Here is a 19843-nt window from a genome sequence, read left to right as displayed (position 1 = left end):
TGTCTAAAGGCAAGTGTTCCAATCACTAGTACAAAAGTGACATTAGGTAACACCAAATGGTAACACTTTTATAGTTATGAACTTATTCGATATTTAAGTAACACTTGAGTAACACTTTAGTTTTATGTAACACTTGGTTGTAACACTTTTATATTAGATAACACTTGATTGTATCATTTTGATATTAGGTAACACTTAGTTATAACACTTTGATTTTATGTGGGGTTGTAACATTTTGATACTAAAAAATAAAATAAAAACATAATCGTTCTTATTGAGTTCTCTTTCCTCAAAAAAAAAAAAAAAAAAAAAATCTTTTCTCCTTTATTTCTCGTTCCCAATTCCTTAATATCTCAAAATCTCAGTTGGTTCCTCACTGTCGCCTAGCCCACGCTGACGCCCACCCACACTGGCGAAAAAAGTTCTCACCGACCTCCCACTGGGCAACGATCCACATGTCTGTCAATCTAGAATTCTTAGCGGTCGTTGCTACTCTTAGAGTGGATCGGAGTCTTTCCGTGAAAGGTAATCTTTAATTTTATGTAGGTTTTTTTTTGTTGGATTATTGATTTCAATTTCAATGGAAACCAACCACAACTGCGCGCAATTTCGTCTCCTTATAGTACACCTTCCTATTTCTTCTCTAAGGCAAAAAATTCTAGGTATTTTTAAAAGTTTCATCAATGATGTCCATAACAATGGGTGGAGCAGAGACGCCCCGCATTTTTGTTAGTATAATTAATCAATTTGGGGTTCCTCCATTGAGCGAACTTTTTTTTTTTTCGCTTAAATACGTTATTAAAATTGATTGATTATTCAACCCACCCTTTATTAATCGACAATATACTTCTAATTTTCTTATCAAAATTCCATGATTTCATATTCTAAAACTCTTTGATTATCTTTTGATTATGTTATGTGGGTGTATCGTCATTGCCCCACTTATTAATTTGATGACCCAATTTCTTGATCTGATGATCCAATTTTTATTTATATTGCTTTGTTAAGTGGGTTTTGATTTTTGAGGTACCCAATTTATTTTTGGCTTGAATTATAGTTTATTATCAGATTTTTTTGGCTATGATAAATTTGGATCAGGGTGTGATGATGTATTCATACTCTTCCATGCTTAAAGTTTTGATAGTGTAAGAAGCTAGTCTATTGACTGCATTGAGGAGAAAGGAGTTGATTGTGTGTGTAAAGGTTTGCAATTTCTCAGCTGAATATATAGCTGGTTTGAACATCTCTTTGAAGCAGTTAATTCAAGAGAGGATGTGTTAAGGAGATTGATTTGACGTTGTGTATTTGAAGTATGTTGAAGTTAGGTTGGGTGATTGAACATTTGCTTAAACATGGTTGATACTCCACTTTGTCGTAAAAAAGAAGGCGAGAAGAAATTGATTGTTCTATGATCATGAATCATGATTATCCTGTCAATTGCTACTTTGCTAGCTATATTGTAGACCCCAGTAGACTTGTGATCTATTAAACAATTCATGTCTCATTTTCATCTAACAAGCTCATAGAAATTAGTTTTATGTTTGCACGCCTTGTTCTATCAAATCTTGATCACAATTGTTCATGCATTGCAGCTTGGGTACCAATGGAAAATATCCTTTATTTAGGTGGACTAAATATTGCCTCTGAGATCTACAACAAAGAATATATGACCAATTTTTGCTTAATTAAAATCTTATTGAATTAGACTCACATTTCATTTCTACAGGGTAGTGATGAATGACACTTAATGCAAGAAAATCCATATTAGTTAGTTACATGAGTAGGCAAGACAGAGGCTGCAAATATAATTGTGCAATACCTTGTCTATTAGGTTGGTTGATTTTGTCCTTACATACAGTGGATTGTTGAGCAACAAGCTTTGGAGGTAAGTGTTCAACGTAATCAACTCTCACTGTTGAATTCGTAAAAAGGAGTTTTATGAGGAAAGCAGAATAGAACATTAGTTTAACTAAAACAAAGATGACTCTATACTTAAATTACCTCATACCCCCTCTCTATAAATACTAAAACAAAGATGACTCAATACTTAAATTATTTTATACCCCCTCTATATAAATATAGAGAGCATCACTTACTTGTTTGTTGTATATTTGTTAATGACAGGTAAGTACTAGAAATTGTGAATTTTATAGTCTTATTGTAGTTCCATGCTTGTGTTGGTGTGAGGGGTATTTTACCTCGTACCTCCAAATTGATTGTATATTGGTTGCATACATATCCCGAATTATACTTGTTCTTTATATAGCCCTCATAATTCTTTCAAACCTAAATTGTCTGATTTTTTCAGCTGTGTGAATCATGCATTTCATTCTAGAATTTCCCATTGTCTCTTTGCTTTTTTCTTTCGGTCAAGGGTTTGGATGGCTATGGACTGGTGGGAATGTTTGATACGGTGAGTAAAAGAAATTGATCTTATTTTATGAAAATAGTTTCTTAAGTTATTTCTTTCCATTTTTGCAGTTTTGATGCTTATATTTTCAAAAAATAATTTCCACTGTTGGCTTATATTAATTCTTCAAATTTGATGCTGCAGTAAGGGGTTAATGGGGGTAGGGAGATAGGGAAACGAGATCCTAGCAATAATAGCACTAGTAATAAACTAATCTAAGTTTTAGGGAATTGATCTATATAGGAAAAGATTGGAATGGGTTACTGTTTTTCAAGGTGAGCGATGTGACTATGTGACAATTGATAATTCTCTTCTCAAATATTGTGGTGTGATTGGGTAAGACTTTAATTTGTTGATGCTTGTAGTGTAGTCCAATCAATTTAGGTAATGGTTTTGATTTGACACATCTTAATTGTTGGTGTGATTCTCAATTGATTTTTGTTATGTTTTTTTGATACCGAAGTTGCAACTTGGATTGGTGTGTAGATCTAGATTATATTGCCATTGTGGTGGGTTACAAATGTATTGATCGGAAACTAATTTGTGTATCTTGTTTTATATACGAAGTAAATGAATTGAATTTGTATGTAAAAAAGTTTGACTTCCCTCTTCCCCTCTTCTTTCTAATTACTTACTTTCTTGATTGATTATTGCTTGTAGTTAAGGGCTGTTTGGCATGACATAGTTTGTCGAAATTTCTCCAATTTTTGTTGTTAATGGAGAGGTAATTTCATGCCCCATCCCCTTTATGTATACTTTTTTTTTTTTCCTGATTTTTAAATTTGTTTGATTAATCAATCTTATTTCTTGCTTTGAACAAGTTGGGTGATGAATATTTACCTTTGCTGATTTGAATGTTGTATAGGTTTTGATTCCTATTCTGAAACCAACTGGATACACCAGTGCCGATCCTTCTAAAATGTAAGCTTAATCTAACCTTCAATATTTAACTTTCTAGAGTTTATTATTAAGTTGTTGCATGTTGTGATGTTTCTGGTACTGTAATGTTTTGTTACATTCTCTAACTATCTATTTACTTCAACCAATTCTGATGCATGCGAAATTCTTTCGCTGTAATTGTGATGGCCATGACAATAATTGTTGATGAGACTGGAGGACAATTTAAACTGAATAGGAAATAGGGTAGAGACTAGGGGTCTGAGTTAGCAAAAGGCTGCAAGTTTGAAGGAGCAGCAACATCAGGCTGCAGTCTGATTTGTTTCCTCTCTCATTTTCTTTAGTTATTCAATGGTGATAGTTCTAATTGATTTATGTGATTTATCACTTACTATTTATATTTCTTTCATCACTCCACTAATCAAAACCTTACCATCCCGATATTCCCATCTCCCACCTCCTCTTTCTCTATTCCCTCTATTCCCTCTTTTCATTTTATTGCTATCCTCAACTTCTATTCTTCATCCTCAATTATCTGGGATTAAACAAAGAAAAATATAAGAAAGTTCTCATTTTTCGTGTTTCTCGTACGTATAGGTCTTCAATTTTCCCTCCTTTTCTTATTTGTAGATCGATTCAAATTTTGGGGAAACACCGGTTACGCTTGTCGTGTGTTGTTCAAATAACTTAATTGGTCTTGTGACTATGTTATATGAAATTTTTTATATGATCAAAATTAGTTGATGGAATTTGACTTATGGGTTTTTTTTTCATTAATTGATCTGTATAAATTGATATGATTTTTGGGTATGAACTGATTTGTATTACGATTGAATTATTGGATATTCAGTGATATGAAGTTTAAATCTCGGAAATTCATTACTTGTGTGACATATACATTTTCTATTGAAATGGATGTAATTGTGTTTGTGATTCAAGCTGTATGTTCGATTTAATTTACTTTGGCAATGCTAAATTTTTTTAGAAATATGTTAAGTTCATATATCATATGATCAGATGGCAATGGTTATTTTTCATAATGGCCTATTACGTTCATCTTTTGTGTTCACTTGTCAAGCCTAATTATGTCTCTCTGTTTAACTTTAGTGTATATTCGATTGATTTTTTTTTTAATTAAGTGTACGATTGATGTAAAATTTCAAACACAAGACTATAGCATATTTGATTAATTTAGTTGTATTATGAGTGTGATTTTTTCCCCCTTATTGTGCAGATTAATTGAAGACAAAGATACTCGTAAATCTTCAAGCAATTAGTAGAAGATAGAGAGATACTTGATTCCATTAGTTTTCTTTCCTTCGAGCAATTTTTTTTTCATTTAATTTTATAGTAATAGTGTAATGGAGTACTACTAAGATTTGATATATTTTGTTTTTTCTTGTATTTGACTTCACCTTTATCAATTAAAGATTAAATTTACTTTATTGATAATGAATATTGCTTGTGGTGAAGTAATTTGTACCATTTTTGTGATTTATTTAATAATAATAATAATAATAATAATAATAATAATAATAATAATAATAATATTCATAATAATATTCATAATAATAATAATATTCATAGTAATAATAATTATTATAATAATAAAAAATGTTACTTATTAATTAATAAGTGTTACATTAATTTGCAAAAAGTGATACATAATGTCAAATAAAGTGATACTATGTGTGATAATATGATTGAAAAATGTTACCTAGCTAATAACTAACAAGGTGTTACATTAGTTTGCAAAAGTGATACAAAAAGTCAGATAAAGTGTTACTATAAGATTGAAAAATGTTACTAAAGATTAGTTAGTGTTACCTAAGAAATAAAAAGTAACACATTAAAAATGATACCAATAATATTAAAAAGTGTTACATACAAGGGTTTATAGTAACACTTTTAAAAGTGTTACCATAAGTTACCCAAAGTGTTACATAAGACCTTAGGTAACATGGGCGGATGTATCACCCACTAAAGTGTTACCTATTGTCTATAATAACACTTTTACCACTTTATGTAACACTTTTTGGGTGTTACTTAAAGTTAGTTATGTACTAGTGAATGTCTTTGATATGAACATGTCTCAAATTGCGTCTCTCATTGAGTGCTTGGTACCGTGCCTGAGAAACATGAATGCTAAGTGAGTGATGGACCGCATGATCTGAGATTGCCTACATTGATTCACAAGAATGGAAAAAAGAAATTCAAAGCAAAAAAAAATATATATATATATATGAAAAAAAAAACTTGCAAAGTCTAATACAAAATTGCATATCTTGGGGGCTTCTCTCGGGTCTTGAGCCTTTTATCCCTTTCTTCCTTAAACCTTCAGCTTAATAACATTACAACCCTTGAAAGACCTCTTTGAGGTGTGCACACACTTGTGCAAAGTTCAGTTAGAGCTACGTTGGCCTGATTCCTAACGGATACGTAGGCAACCTCACATCGAGGTGTGGCCACATTCACAGTCATATTCACATTCATATTCATATCCATGCAAGATCGAGTCAAAGAATATCCAATGCTTACCCTTACCCATTTAGAGCTGACTTGGGGGCTTGAACCCATATCACATTAGCTTACCTAGCCTAAAGAGTCATCATCTTTGACTCTTCTCACATATATTTCCATCACCATAACCCTTGCAGTCAGCCTTAGTATCACATTCACAAACTTCACTCACCTAATCCATATCCATATCATACTTTTCTTTAAGAACCCTTTTTCATAAAATCTTGTTTCAACACTGTGCACGTTTCATCATCTTTTAAGAAAACATTCATTAGAAGAAACGTTGTATACTTGCTTAGCTTCCTGACCTGAGCAATATTCATTGTTTCACGCATCGCATAATGTGCTGAGCAACATTTTTTAATCATACAAAACATATCGTGCTTAGCTCCTTGACCTAAGCAACGTTCATTATGCAATAATCACTTTATCTGTATATGTGCTTAGCTTCCAGACCTAAGTGACGTTCAAGATCGTTTCCTTACGCCATACATGATGCTTATCTCCATGACCTAAGTTCATTCATCGTGTCACATGATGTAATTGTCCTTAGCCTCCTGGCCTAAGGACATGCATCATGCATACATTACTTTCAAGAAAAGCAATTCAATCCATGCGATTCATTTTGTCTTGCTCAACGAGGAAGTTCAAAACTTCTTTCCTTTTCTTTTGGAGAAGTTCGAAAACTTTTTCAAAATTTTCTCATCGAGGGAAGTTCAAAAATAGAAGTTCATTTTTCACGTCTTTCTTTTTCGGGAGAAAGTCGGTACCCTCCACTCGTCTCATGACAAAAATGACGGAAAATTTTTGCTTTTTCATTTTCGGTTGCTTGTGTTTGCACACGCACACACCATATATACACAATGACCACAAGTTATACACATGTCATGTCATTTCGTGTCAAGTCAAACTTGGTCAAGTCAGTTGGTCAAGTCAATCATAGTCTATACGAGTCTCTTGGCAAATTTTATTTTGCAGGACTCAATTACAGCCCACGTCCGGGGACAAGCGGACCATCTACAGCCCACGTCCGGGGACAAGCGAACCATCTACAGCCCACGTCCGGGGACAAGCGGACCATTTACAGCCCACGTTCGGGGACAAGCGAACCAATTACAACCCACGTCCGGGAACAAGCGGACCATCTACAGCCCACGTCCGGGGACAAGCGGACCATCTACAGCCCACGTCCGGGGACAAGCGGACCATCTACATCCCACGTCCGGGGACAAGAGGACCATCTATAACCCACGTTCGGGGACAAGTGATCCATTTACATCCCACGTTAGGGGACAAGCGAACCAACTACAGCCCACGTTCGGGGACAAGCGGACCATCTACAGCCCACGTTCAGGGACAATCGAACCACCACCATTTCATGACGCAAGGTTCTCGATACACAGAGACTTGCAATCTCATCATCTGTCGACTTTCCTCAAGCATGGAAAGCATTATCGGTGGATTTCTTCAAGCATAGAAAACGCCAAAAATCATATGTCGACTTTCCTCAAGCATGGAAAGTGTCATCCGGTAGGTTTCTTCAGGCTTAAAAAGCTACCAAACTCATCTGTCGACTTTCCTCAAGCATGGAAAGCATTTCAACAAACGTCATCCGGTGGATTCCTTCAAGCATAGGAAAATACCAAACTCATTTGTCACCGATACACTGGTGTCAGATAAGTGTTTTATCCCTTTACTCTTTTATCGGTGGAATTAACATTTTTTGCAGGTATCGACGTATACAGAGTGATTTAGGATCGCAGAACGTCTTAAATCATTCTCCATCCCTATCGACTACTTTGACTATCGTTTTCGAAACTGACGTTTCTACAAACTCATTCAAAGTGGGGGCTTCTGTAGACACCTAAAAATGTCTCCCCAAAACCAAACCCGATGATGAACAACCTTACACCGCCATTATTGGTCGGGTTGAGTATTTAATCTTGGAGTGCTTAAATCCATATTTTCATTTCATAAACCAACCCAAATTCTAGCCCATTTCCCCAAACCATTACTTATTTTCCTCTTTTCGTGTCTTTAAACCCAAAATAATTCATTTCATGTCCTTTAAAATCATTCATTTTGTGTCCTTTTTATAAAAACGTTTAATCCAGTTTATTTTTATCCATAATCAGGGTCCAATGATTGAATATTTGGATGGGGCTTTAAAATAGCTTTCCAACTATATATTATAATCCCAAATCCGAGTTATAACGAATAAGTTATGGCCAAAATATTAAACCGAGCCCAAACCGAACCTAAGCCCACCTTACCTACGACCCAATGATCATGTGGAGGGTCCAAATTATTTTATCCCATTCCTAAACCAATTAGGATTAATTAGAAGCTTCTATAATTTTCTAAAAGATCCTAATTATCCATTTTGAAAAGATAAGATGGATTAAAGAGTTTAAAATTGAATAAAACTCCTTTTTTTGAAAGTCCTAATTTTATTCGAATTGAAAGACATTCAAAGATAGACAAATATTATTTTTGCGCCTCATAATTTTTATCCAAATTTTATATGGTTGTATATCCCTTGAAATTATCTTTCCAATGATATATTATAATATCAATTCCGAGCTATAACGGAAAAGATATGAATAAAATGTCAAACTATATCAAAAACTGACACCGTCTCACTATTTCGGCCATATCTTTTATTCTATAAAATATTTTAATCTGATTATAATTGTGTTAGAAATTATACTTCAAGATCTTTTCAAGGATATCTTATTTATCTTATTCCGATTTCTGGATCAAAAGATATGATAAAAACAAAATTTGCAAAAACTGTTGTCTATCGCAAGAGTTTTAATCCGATTCGAACTCGATCTTTTCTTGATTCTTCGACCCCTCTTTTTTCTCTATAAATAGAGCTCATATCTACCCTTTTTCAAACATCAACAAGCTTGATCATAAAATAATTCTCTTCTCCCTCTTTAGCCTAAACACTAGCCTCCTTATTTTTCCATAATACTTCCCCTAAGCACTCTAAGGAGTCCATACTTAACCCGAAGTTCCGTCCTTAAACCAAGGCGTGAAAGGTATAATTAATTGAGGGTTTGGACCAAATCAAATCTATATTTATTTAATTTAATTTTCATTTGCTTTATATTTTTATTGAAGTTACTAACAGTTTATTCATGATGTAGCAATTTAAAAGAACGCTCGGAATGTGAGTAATTAATTAATTTAATTACTCTTATTTTATTTTATATTGCTAGTATCATGATTAGGGTTATTTTATATTTGATTTTACTAACGCTATTATTGTTAAATTGCTTCCAATATTAATGCTTATTTTATTGATCACCATAATGCATGTTTAAAGGGAATATGTAATTGAAAATCACGCCTAATAAGATAATTTGGACAACCGGTTTAGGTTCCTTTTTAATCTTGTTATTAATTAAAGTGATCACTAATATTTTAGAATTATATGTTGCTTTAATATTCAACCAATTTAGCATAATAATAGTTTGGAGCGAATTGAATATTTGTTTGCGTGCCTTTGAGATCGCAGGAATCATTTTTCTCTGTGAGAATTGAGTAGAGGCCAATACGGGCGAATGTGACTCCATGACTCACTTCGTACCATCATCCCCGGTCCTCCTTTCATGGTTCTGAACCATATGGAGTTAGTAATCTCATGGATTATGAATGGGGTGTAATCTATCGTTGTCCCTTTATCGTGGTTGCCTTTTATGATCCGTGAACGGTTTACAAGTTCCTTAAAAACTTGTTGGCGGCTACCTACTTTATTTGTCCCTAATCGTATTATGTCAATTCCCACTTCCTATGAGTGCCAAGCATATTAACCACATGCTTTAACGTAGGCGCACTTAGAGCGACGCCTACACTATGTTATATGAGTTGACATGGATTAAAAGATTTGGCTAATACTAGCTTGACACGAAAAGATATATAAAAAAAAAAAAAAGTAAAAGAAAGATAGTTAAAGCTAAAAAGACAACTAAACTGGACAGGCTGTAATATATCGGTTATAACTTTTGATCTGTGACTTTTATTGGGATGAAACCAATTTCAAATGAAAGATAAAACTCGGGGCTACAGATCCATAGGTTACACGGCACGCAACTCTTTCTAGAACTCCGGATATGACCAAAACAAGTTGACTATTGTGCAGTATACGGGAATAAAAATCCGAGTGACTCAAAAAAAAAAAAAATCTATGGCTCGACTCTAATAAAAAAGGGTTGATAAGAGAAAATAAATAAATAAATAAATAAATAAAAAGTCAAAAAATGCACATATAAGCACATTGTAACGAATGATGCAATGAAGTTCACAACCTAAAGTCAAGTTCTATGTTCGACTATGGTTAAGCTTTTGGGTGTCAAAGGGTACCATGGTTAAGATTTTGAACGCGTTAGCAAGACAGCCTCCCTTGAGGGTGTATGCCAACGGGCAGCTCCGCGATTTCGTGATGAATTCGAACTCGACTCCATGGTTTAGGTGGATTTAAAAACTCGGATGAACCCTTATTGCCATGAGCGTTTTCGGGTTGATAGAGCATAAACCCCCCGGGCTAGCCACATACGTAGAACACGTACTATTGTGGCAAAATAGGTAAGCTAAAATGCATATGCATATGTGACAATGCCGATTAAATCGCAGGAATACAATTCAAGAATCTTTCAAGTCTTATCCACTCATCTCAATTAAATACAGATCACTCAAATCGATAAATAACCAAGAATCCTCCCCAGTGGAGTCGCCAAATTGTAGGCGTCGCTCGAAGTGTAAGTCGTTCACGGATCATAAAAGGCAACCACGATTAAGGGACAACGATAGGCAACAACGATTGACCCGTGAAGGTTACACCCCATTCATAATCCATGAGGTTACTAACTCCATATGGTTTGGAACCACGAAAGGAGGATCGGGGATGATGGTACAAAGTGAGTCATGGAGTCACATTCACCCGTATTGGCCTCTACTCGATTCTTATAATGAAAAGTGATTCCTGCGATCTCAAAGGCATACAAACAAAATATTCAATTTGCTCCAATCATTATTAAGCTAAATTGGTTTAATATTAATGCAACATATTATTCTAAAATATTGTGATCACTTGAAATAAATAACAAGATTAAAAAGGAACCTAAGCCGGTTGTCCAAATTATCTTATTAGACGTGATTTTCAATTACATATTCCCTTTAAACATGCAATATGATGATCATATATAATAACAATAGAATAAACATTAATATTGGAAGCAATTTAACGATAATAGTGTTAGTCAAATCAAATAATAAACCTAATCATGATGCTAGCAACAAGAATAAAAATAAGAGTAATTAAGTGAATCAATTACTCACTTTTTGCGTTTCCTTGAATTGCTACATCATGAATAAACTGTTAGTAACTTCAATAAAAATATAAATCAAATAGAAATTAAATTAAATTAAAAGTAGAGTTGATTTAGTCCAAACCCTCAGTTAATTCTACCTTTTCACGTCTTGGTTTAAGGACGGAACCTCGGGTCAAGTATGGATTCCTTGGAGTGCTTAAGGGAAGTGTTATGAAAGAATAGGGAGGCTAGTGTTTAGGCTAAAGAGGGAGAAGGGAATTATTTGATGATCAAGCTTGTTGATGATTGAAAAATGGGTGATCTGACCTCTATTTATAAGGAAAAAAGAGGGGTCGAAGAATTAAGAAAAGATAAGAATTCGAATTGGATAAAACTCTTGAGATCGACAACAGTTTTTGCGGTTTTTGTTTTTATCATATCTTTTGAACCAGAAATTGGAATAAGATAAATAAGATATCGTTAGAAAGATCTTGAAGTCTACTTTCTAACCCAATTAAAATCGTATTAAAATATTTTTTAGAATAAATGATATGGCCGAAATAGTGAGACGGTATCAGTTTTGGATAGAGTTTTTTATTTAATTCATATCTTTTTCGTTATAGCTTGGAATTGATATTATAATATATCATTGGAAATATAATTTCAAGGGCTATCCAACCATATAAAATTTGGATAAAAAATATGAAGCACGAAAATAATATCTTTCTATCTTTGAACGTCTTTCAATTCGGATATAAATAGGATTTTCAAAAAGAAAAGTTTTATTCAATTTCAAACTCGTTAATCTTATCTTTTCAAAAAGAATAATTAAGATCTTTTAGAAACTTTTAATTTATCCTAATTGGTTTAGGAATGAGATTAAATAATTTGGACCCTCCACATGATCATTGGGTCGTAGGTAAGGTGGGCTTAGGTTCGGTTTGGGCTCAATTTAATATTTTGGACATAACTTATTCGTTATAACTCGGATTTGGGCTTATAATATATCGTTGGAAATCTCTTTTAAAGCCCCATCAAAAAATTTAATCATTGGACCCAGATTATGGACCAAAATAAACTGGATTAAACGTTTATATAAAAAGGTCACGAAATGAATGATTTTAAAGGACACGAAATGAATTATTTTGGGTTTAAAGGCACGAAAAGAGGAAAATAAGTTATGCTTTGGGGAAATGGGCTAGGAATTGGGTTGTTTTATGAAATGGAAATATGGATTTAAGCACTCTAAGATTTAATACTCAACCCGACCAATAATGGCGGTGAAAGGTTGTTCATCATCGGGTTTGGTTTTGGGGAGACATTTTTATGTGTCTACAAGACACATCTGGGTGTCTACAGTATTTGTAATCACGCTTAATAAGATAATTAATAATCTTGTTTAGGATAATATGATAATAATTAAAGTGATCGCCAATAATTAACTTGTTTGTGCATTAATATTCATCCGACATAGATAAAACAGGTTTAGGGTTAATCTAATGATTGCATGTTAGTTAGAAAGCGCACATAAATACGAAAAAAATAAAGTAGAGGCCTATTTTTAGGGTAGGTTCAATCTCTTTTAGGTTTGATTTGTACCTTCATCCCCGAATATCAAGTCATGGTTTCAGACCACTATAGAGTTAGCGATTTCATGGATCCTGAAGGGGTGTAATCTTCACCCTGTGAACGGTTTATAAGTTCCTAAAACTTGTTGGCGACTCTTTTACTCTACATTCCTTCCCTTTGGACGCCACAATGCTTAAGTGTATGATCACAGTGGGCCCAAGTGTGGGATGCTTGAACACAGTAATCCATCCATATAAGACCTGAACCTTATACAATACCTACAACCACGAAAAGAGAGCAAATAAAGGAGAAAAGACTAGAAAAACCATCAAAATGCATAAAACCACAAAATAAGAGAAAAAGGTAAAATAAAGAGCAAAAACATAAACTAAGCATTTATTAAGAAGGAAAGCTATGAAAAGATGGTAAAAAAAACACCTAAATGCTTATCAAATGGGGTCCATTTATGACACCTATCAAATACCCCCAAGCTTATCTTTTGCTCGTCCTCGAGCACAACAAAACCAAGGGATGGAAAATGATGAGCTTATTCAAACAAACAAAAGAAGAGAGGAGACAAGAATATACACTAACTCACTTTTGTAGGAATCACGGTCAATTTTAGCAATAATCGACAAGCCATTTAAACCCCTAGATCGCCCTTGAGGACGAGTGATGCTCTCGTAAGGGTTTCCTAAGAGATTAACCCATAACTCTCACAAACCTAACAAGCAAGGTAAAACATGAAAAAGAAGCAAAAAGGAAAGAAAAGGAAATAAAACAAATGTTTATGAATGAACTTTTTGCAAATGTACAAGCATAAATGAATGCAAATCTTTATAAACAAGTAAGGGAGTGCACGTTTTAAGATTTCTAAGGTTGATTGAAACATAGGATATGCTATGTATAGAGAACTAAAGAAACACAATTCACTTTATTCTCAAAATATTTTTAGCACATTCTCCCAATTAGCTTCAAATCTACTTTTAGCAAGCATCTCTATGGTTCCTCGAAGGAACCGGAAAAGAAAGAAGTTTGAGGCTACTCGACATTTCGACTATTGCATACCGCTGTATGAGCTTGACCTACATTTCCCTCCACCGACTTGTGACTCAACCACAAAGGTCAAAAGGTCTTGGAAAGAGCTGTAATGTAAAGGTGAGATGGATGAGGGTAAGCTAAAATTTGAAATTTGGTGGTATACCTAAATCGTGAAGCAAAAATTGGCCAAATCTCAACACCAAAACCAAGTAAACACCAAACAAAAACACAACACCCCCAAGCTTATTCAAAGCTAAGAATCACAAACATATGTACAAAAAGCGTAAGAACGCTTCTCCCAAGCTTGAACAAAGTATTGTCCTCAATGCTTAAAAAATAGGGAGAAAGACACTTACATCAAAATATTTTTTAAATCTTCTCATTTTTCACCTTTTATTTTTTTGGCCAAAGCTTTTGAATGTGCTTTGCTTATTCTGATTATTTTAATTTTTTTCATTTTTTCACGTTATTCATTGTACTCGCCTCTTTTAAGTATGGACGACCTTTTCAACTTTGCATTTGCTTTTTATTTACAAAATATTTGCAACACAAACTTGCTTACAATATAAGAACCTAACAATCATCCTGATCCACAAAAATTCCAACAATAGAGACCAAATGCTTCACAAAAACCAATGATAGGAAAAAGAATGAAACAAAAGGCTCAAAATCTAAAGATGTGGCTTGAAAAGAAGGGTTTATGGCTCAAATTGTTAGCAAGAAGGCAAATGAAAACCCAAAATAAAGAAATGAAAACTATCCTAGAAAAGAAAGATTTACCACCCCGAAAAGATGTCTTTGTCCTTCCTGAATGGCTCGGTCGTGATCTCGGGAGATGAAAGTCAAATTCTAGATAAAGCATACAATAGTCAAGGGTCCATGTGCCGCTCATGCAAGATATGTAGAAGGCTTGAAAGCAATGAAACCTCACATGGTTGTAGCAAAAACTCACTAAAAGCTTCAAATTCACCAAAGGGAGCAATTGCAAATTTTCAAAAACAATATAATCCAGCATCAAGGTCCCAAAAGTTCTAAAGACGCTACCTTAGCATACTCTATCCATGAATTAACCAAAGATACTCTCAAACCGTGCACACCTTTCCATTTAAGAAGAAAAACATTCAACTATACAAGTCTAAAAGTATTATGTCCAAAAAGCAAGAACAAAACAAAACACATTGCAAATTTTCCTTTATAGAAAAAAAAATCTTTTTGGAGTTTTTCAAAATAAAGAACATGAAAATGCATACACAAATGTGCATGGAATATATGAATCAAAATCCCACCAAACATGATAAAGTTTTCTCCCCCAAGATTGAATGAGTCAACATGCTCAAACACAAATCAAGTAATTCACCGGAGAGGAAAACAAAGAGATCAATCCAACAATACCAACACATGCCCAACAAGGCATCAACTATTATAGAAAGAGCAAGGAAAGATATTACCGGATGTTAGGTGGGTGTAAATACCTGCAAATGATCCAATTTCACCTTTCAAAGACAAGTTCATCTATCATTGAATCTTGTTTTCCATATGCTAGCAAAATTGGATTCAATCTTTCTTAATTCTTGATTCAAACCAATGCACCAAAGTATATCAAGTCATGTCCCTAGCAAAAGGCACACAAACATTTCCATGAGAGAAAATCTATTTTAAAAAGAAAAGAAAATGAAAGCAATAAAGCACGGGTTGCTTCCCGAGAAAGGCTTGCTTAAGGTCTAAGCTTGACCGCTCTAAGAAATAATAATTCAACGCATGCAAGAGCTTGTCAAATGCACTACTACACATTTCGTAAGACAACAAGTAGGCACATGACAAAAAGAGAACATGCAACAAGATCATTGCGCGCAAGTGAGAAGAGATATGCCAAAATAAAGAAGAAGAGGGATCAAAAGGAAATTCAAGAAAATAAGAAGTAGAAGGGGGAAAAGAAGAATGGAAAAAAAAAAAAAAGGCAAATCCTCCTCACTAAATTTTTGGTTGACATACTTCCTCTCTTCCTCAACAATGATGACTGAGGGACATGAAAATCATCCATAGAAGACGGCTCCCTAATAGACTCTTTGAGATAGGAAGGTAGAGAAATAGGGAAAGGAAGGATGTGTTCAAACCTTTGAGAAAAAGGGGTATGAGAAACGGGAAAAGGGGTAGCTACTCCCTCACCACAAGGTCTCACATCGCAAATGAGGGCATGAAAATCAATCATAGACTCCTCAAATGATAAACTCTCACAATCTACACCTCCCTTAAGCTAAAAAACTCTAAGGGAATTAGCTTATTTCCACCACAATAAACAACCTTTCCTTCAATTATCTCAAAACCCAAGGCCTCAAAACCATGCATGAATGGAGGTAGATTTATCTCAAACTCATCTAAGTCCCAAGAAGTGTTCTCGAGGAAATCATCCAAAAATCTATAAGTCCTCATATGACTCTAAAAAAAAATGAGACATTTCCTCAAAAGAGTCTATATACTCATAGATTGAAGGGTCACAAACATACACTTGAGACTCATCAAGATGGGAAGGAGGGTTGGGGTTTTCGAAATCAACAATATCTTCACTCTCTACACCTTCACCATCACTCAAATTCTCACCAATAGGATCCTCACCCTCTCTTGGTTGCTCAAAATCATCACCATAATCTTCAACACACACATTAGATTGGGGGTTTTCACATACAAGCATCAAGGATGATAATTGGCTTTCTAACTCATCTCTTCTTCTCTTTTCCTCCTCAATACACACCTTATTCTTTTTATTATCTCTAATTGACCTCTCATAGATGTAAGAATCATCTCCTTACTAGGCCCAAGATCATTATCAATCTCAATGCACCTAATTTGAGACTTAAATATATCAACAAGAGATTCAAAAGGTGTAGAAGGTTGAGGTTCAACAAAACAAGAAGATGTACACCCAAGATTGGAAGAATCAACATTAAGATCATGAGCATATACATCACATTAGGGAGGGGGGAACAATCAAGCATATGAGATTCTTTATTAAAGGAACAAAGCAGATCACAAGAAGGCATGGTAAATAATGAAGAATATTTAAACACACCATTAGCATGAACTTGAGTATGTAGCTCATCATCATGAGAAAAAGAGGGAATATAGTTGAAATAATTTGTTTTAGGTTCACTAATGGGATCACGTGACAAATCATGGGAATTCATGCTAATATTAGAAGATTCAACACATTGCACATCAACATTAGAATCATTATTACTCCTATTATAGCTATATCAAAACCATGGGCAAGAACACAAGCCGACTTTAATCGCCCACTCCTAGGACCACCCCGAGGCACCGGTCGAGTCCTGATATGGTGAACGACAGGACCTAACAACTCCACATACTACCTCATTTGCTCCCCCAAGTGAGGTCAGGAATCTGATAGACAGGCCGCTCGGTGAAGCGCAAGCCGCTGATCATGCTGAAATCAAGAGGACTCACCGTCATCTTCCCCCGAGAAAAGTATAAAGTGTTGGTAGTATCCCAAAAATACTCAAATAGCTCACGGAAGATTATCGAGCCACAGCCTCGGGGGCTGCGAAATCCAATAACTGCTGAATAAAAGTCTCCTAAACCAGCAGACTCCCACAAGCCATTGGTGACGAGATCCCCTGTGATGATCCTATATAGTTGGGGAATAAAGTCTCCAGCTCTTGAACCATGATGGCGAAGCACACCATCGACTAATCCGGAAAGCGGACGGTGAGAAATATGGTTTTCACGACTGAAAACCAACCCGTCTGGTGTCCACGAAGGTGGAGCCCCCCTACCCCTACTCTTAGAGGGGCGAGGCTCGGTCTCCAAGACATTGTCTATATCCTCGGAAACCATGGGAGTGTCCTCTCGGAAAGCCTGACGCCGGCCACGAGTAAAAATATCTCGATCTTGTTGCCTAGGCATGCTATTATGTTCAGACAAAAGATAAAAATCTACATACTTAGCATCATTTCCTAAGTTATTTAGTTATTTATTCAAAAATAGCTTAACAGCTACTTTAACTTGCATTTTCTATTATGCACTAAATTTTTACCTCAAGGCTAAAAATTGGCTAAATAATAGAATTATTTCTAGTAGTTAGTTTCTCCATGACAAACTAATACTACAGTTCTCTTAATCACATGATATCATGTTCTTCATGATACAGTAGTACATGCACAAAAACAGAGTGTGTTCGAAATTGCACTAAAACAATATATCGGCACATCGTAGCATGTTTTACAAGATATACAACAATTCTATCATCATTTCAAGTGTAAAGAAACAACAAGAGCACTCTCACGCACAAATTAGTACCAAAAATTGTGATTTGCTCAACTCTGCACCAAATCATGCAAACTTGGTCTAAAATTGCTCAAAAACAACCATACATTCATATACAAGCTAATTCATGGAAAGAATTTTTACATAAAACCTCAAAATGAAATATCCCAATCTGATTTTTCAAGGGTTTTTACGTGAAAATTGCTCATTTACAACGAAATTCAAGACAAAAAGCAAAGAAACTTACATAGATTCTTGTAGAGATTCGAAAATGAGGAAGCTAGCAAGAGATTTGAGTGAATTTGATGGAGAATTGAGTAAAGCTCAAAAATACCGTCGGAGAACACGAGCAATAGCAGCAGAAATGAAATGAGGAAGAAGCCACGAGAATGTCTAAATTTAAAGTTAATGAAAAATGTTGTGACGTCTCGTGTCATGGTAATTGTTGCCGACAAACGCTTTTATCCCTCAAGACACGGCAAAGCAGTGGGTCAAAGGCACGGAAACCAAAAGATTCAGGCACGCATGACTGTTTCAGCGGGACACTGTAGACACACAAATGTGTCTCCCCAAAACCAAACCCAGTGATGAATACCTTTTATGTCATTTGATTATCGAAAAAAGCAAAAGTGTGAAAAGTCTAGTGATGAGGATGTTTTTATTAAAATATCTCTTCTTTCTGTTTTTGAAAACATTTCTTTTCTTACTCTATTTATGAAAAACGTGAATTACAGTTTATTTTGGTCCATTATTTTGGTTCATTGGATGGGGTTTGAAAAGACCTTTCCAACGATATATTATAAGCCCAATTCCGATGTATAATGAGGAAGTTATGGCCAAAATACTAAACTGGGCCCGGTTTGGTTCTTACATACGACCCAATGATCTAGAGGAGGGCCTATTATTAACTATCATTCCTAAAGATATTAGGATTGATTATATCTTCTAGAATACTCTAGAAGGTTCTCTTAAATCCTAATGGAGTTAGGATTGATAATTATGTTTCAAAGAGTTTGAAATTGAATAAAACTACTCCTTTTGAGAATCCTTTTTTTGTACGAAATGGAATATATTCAGATATTATTTTTGTGCCTCAGAATATTTATCAAAATATTATATGGTTGGATAGATCTTGAAATTATCTTTCCAATGATATATTATAATATTAAAAATCCGAGCTATAACGAAAAAGATGTGAATGAAATATGAAACTCTATCCAAAACTGACACCCTTCAACTATTTCGGCCATATATTTTAATATACAGAGGATTTGTATCTGATTCTAAGTGGTTTGGAAATTATACTTCAAGAGCTTTCCAACGACATATTATATGCCTTATTTGGACTTTTGGATCAAAAGATATGATAAAAACAAAATATGCAAAAATTGTCTTGCAGCGCCAAACGATAGTTCCTGTCGCCTGACGACAGACCCTGTCGCCCAGCGACAAATCATGTTGTTGGCGACATAGGAGTGTTTTATTCCTTTTCGAACTCTGATTCTTTTTATCAATTCCGGACTATTACATTATAAATAGCGTCCTTAAACCTCCGTTTTTAATCATCAATTCTCACCAACTCTCATCAAGAATTTCTTGATTCTCTCTGTCTCTCTTTCTAAACCAACTTTTTACAAACAAAATTCCGCATTCACAAGGGCCCTGTTTGGTAGTTAGCTTATTGGGGGTATATTAGCTTATTTAACTAACTTTAGCTGATTGACTAGTCAAACAAGCTAATACAAGTGTTTGGTAGCAAGCTTATTGAAAGAGCTTATTCCACTAAATAAGCTCTTTTTGAAAAAGC

At 34.6% G+C, this 19843-nt stretch overlaps 1 long non-coding RNA gene across 1 annotated transcript; it reads left to right on the top strand.

Moving 5' to 3' along the window:
* The first annotated feature begins 390 nt into the window (after positions 1-390).
* LOC145584719 (uncharacterized) lies at positions 391-4763 on the top strand. The gene is made up of 4 exons (XR_014100399.1): positions 391-525; positions 3071-3134; positions 3276-3331; positions 4542-4763. It is a non-coding gene; the product is annotated as an uncharacterized LOC145584719 (long non-coding RNA).
* The last annotated feature ends 15080 nt before the right edge of the window (positions 4764-19843 follow it).

This window comes from Chenopodium album, chromosome 2 (assembly GCF_948465745.1).
Source record: "Chenopodium album chromosome 2, dcCheAlbu1.1, whole genome shotgun sequence".
NCBI classification, from domain to species: domain Eukaryota; kingdom Viridiplantae; phylum Streptophyta; class Magnoliopsida; order Caryophyllales; family Amaranthaceae; genus Chenopodium; species Chenopodium album.
Note: the sequence above shows the minus strand (reverse complement) of the source record. Positions and strands in the feature narration are given on the sequence as shown.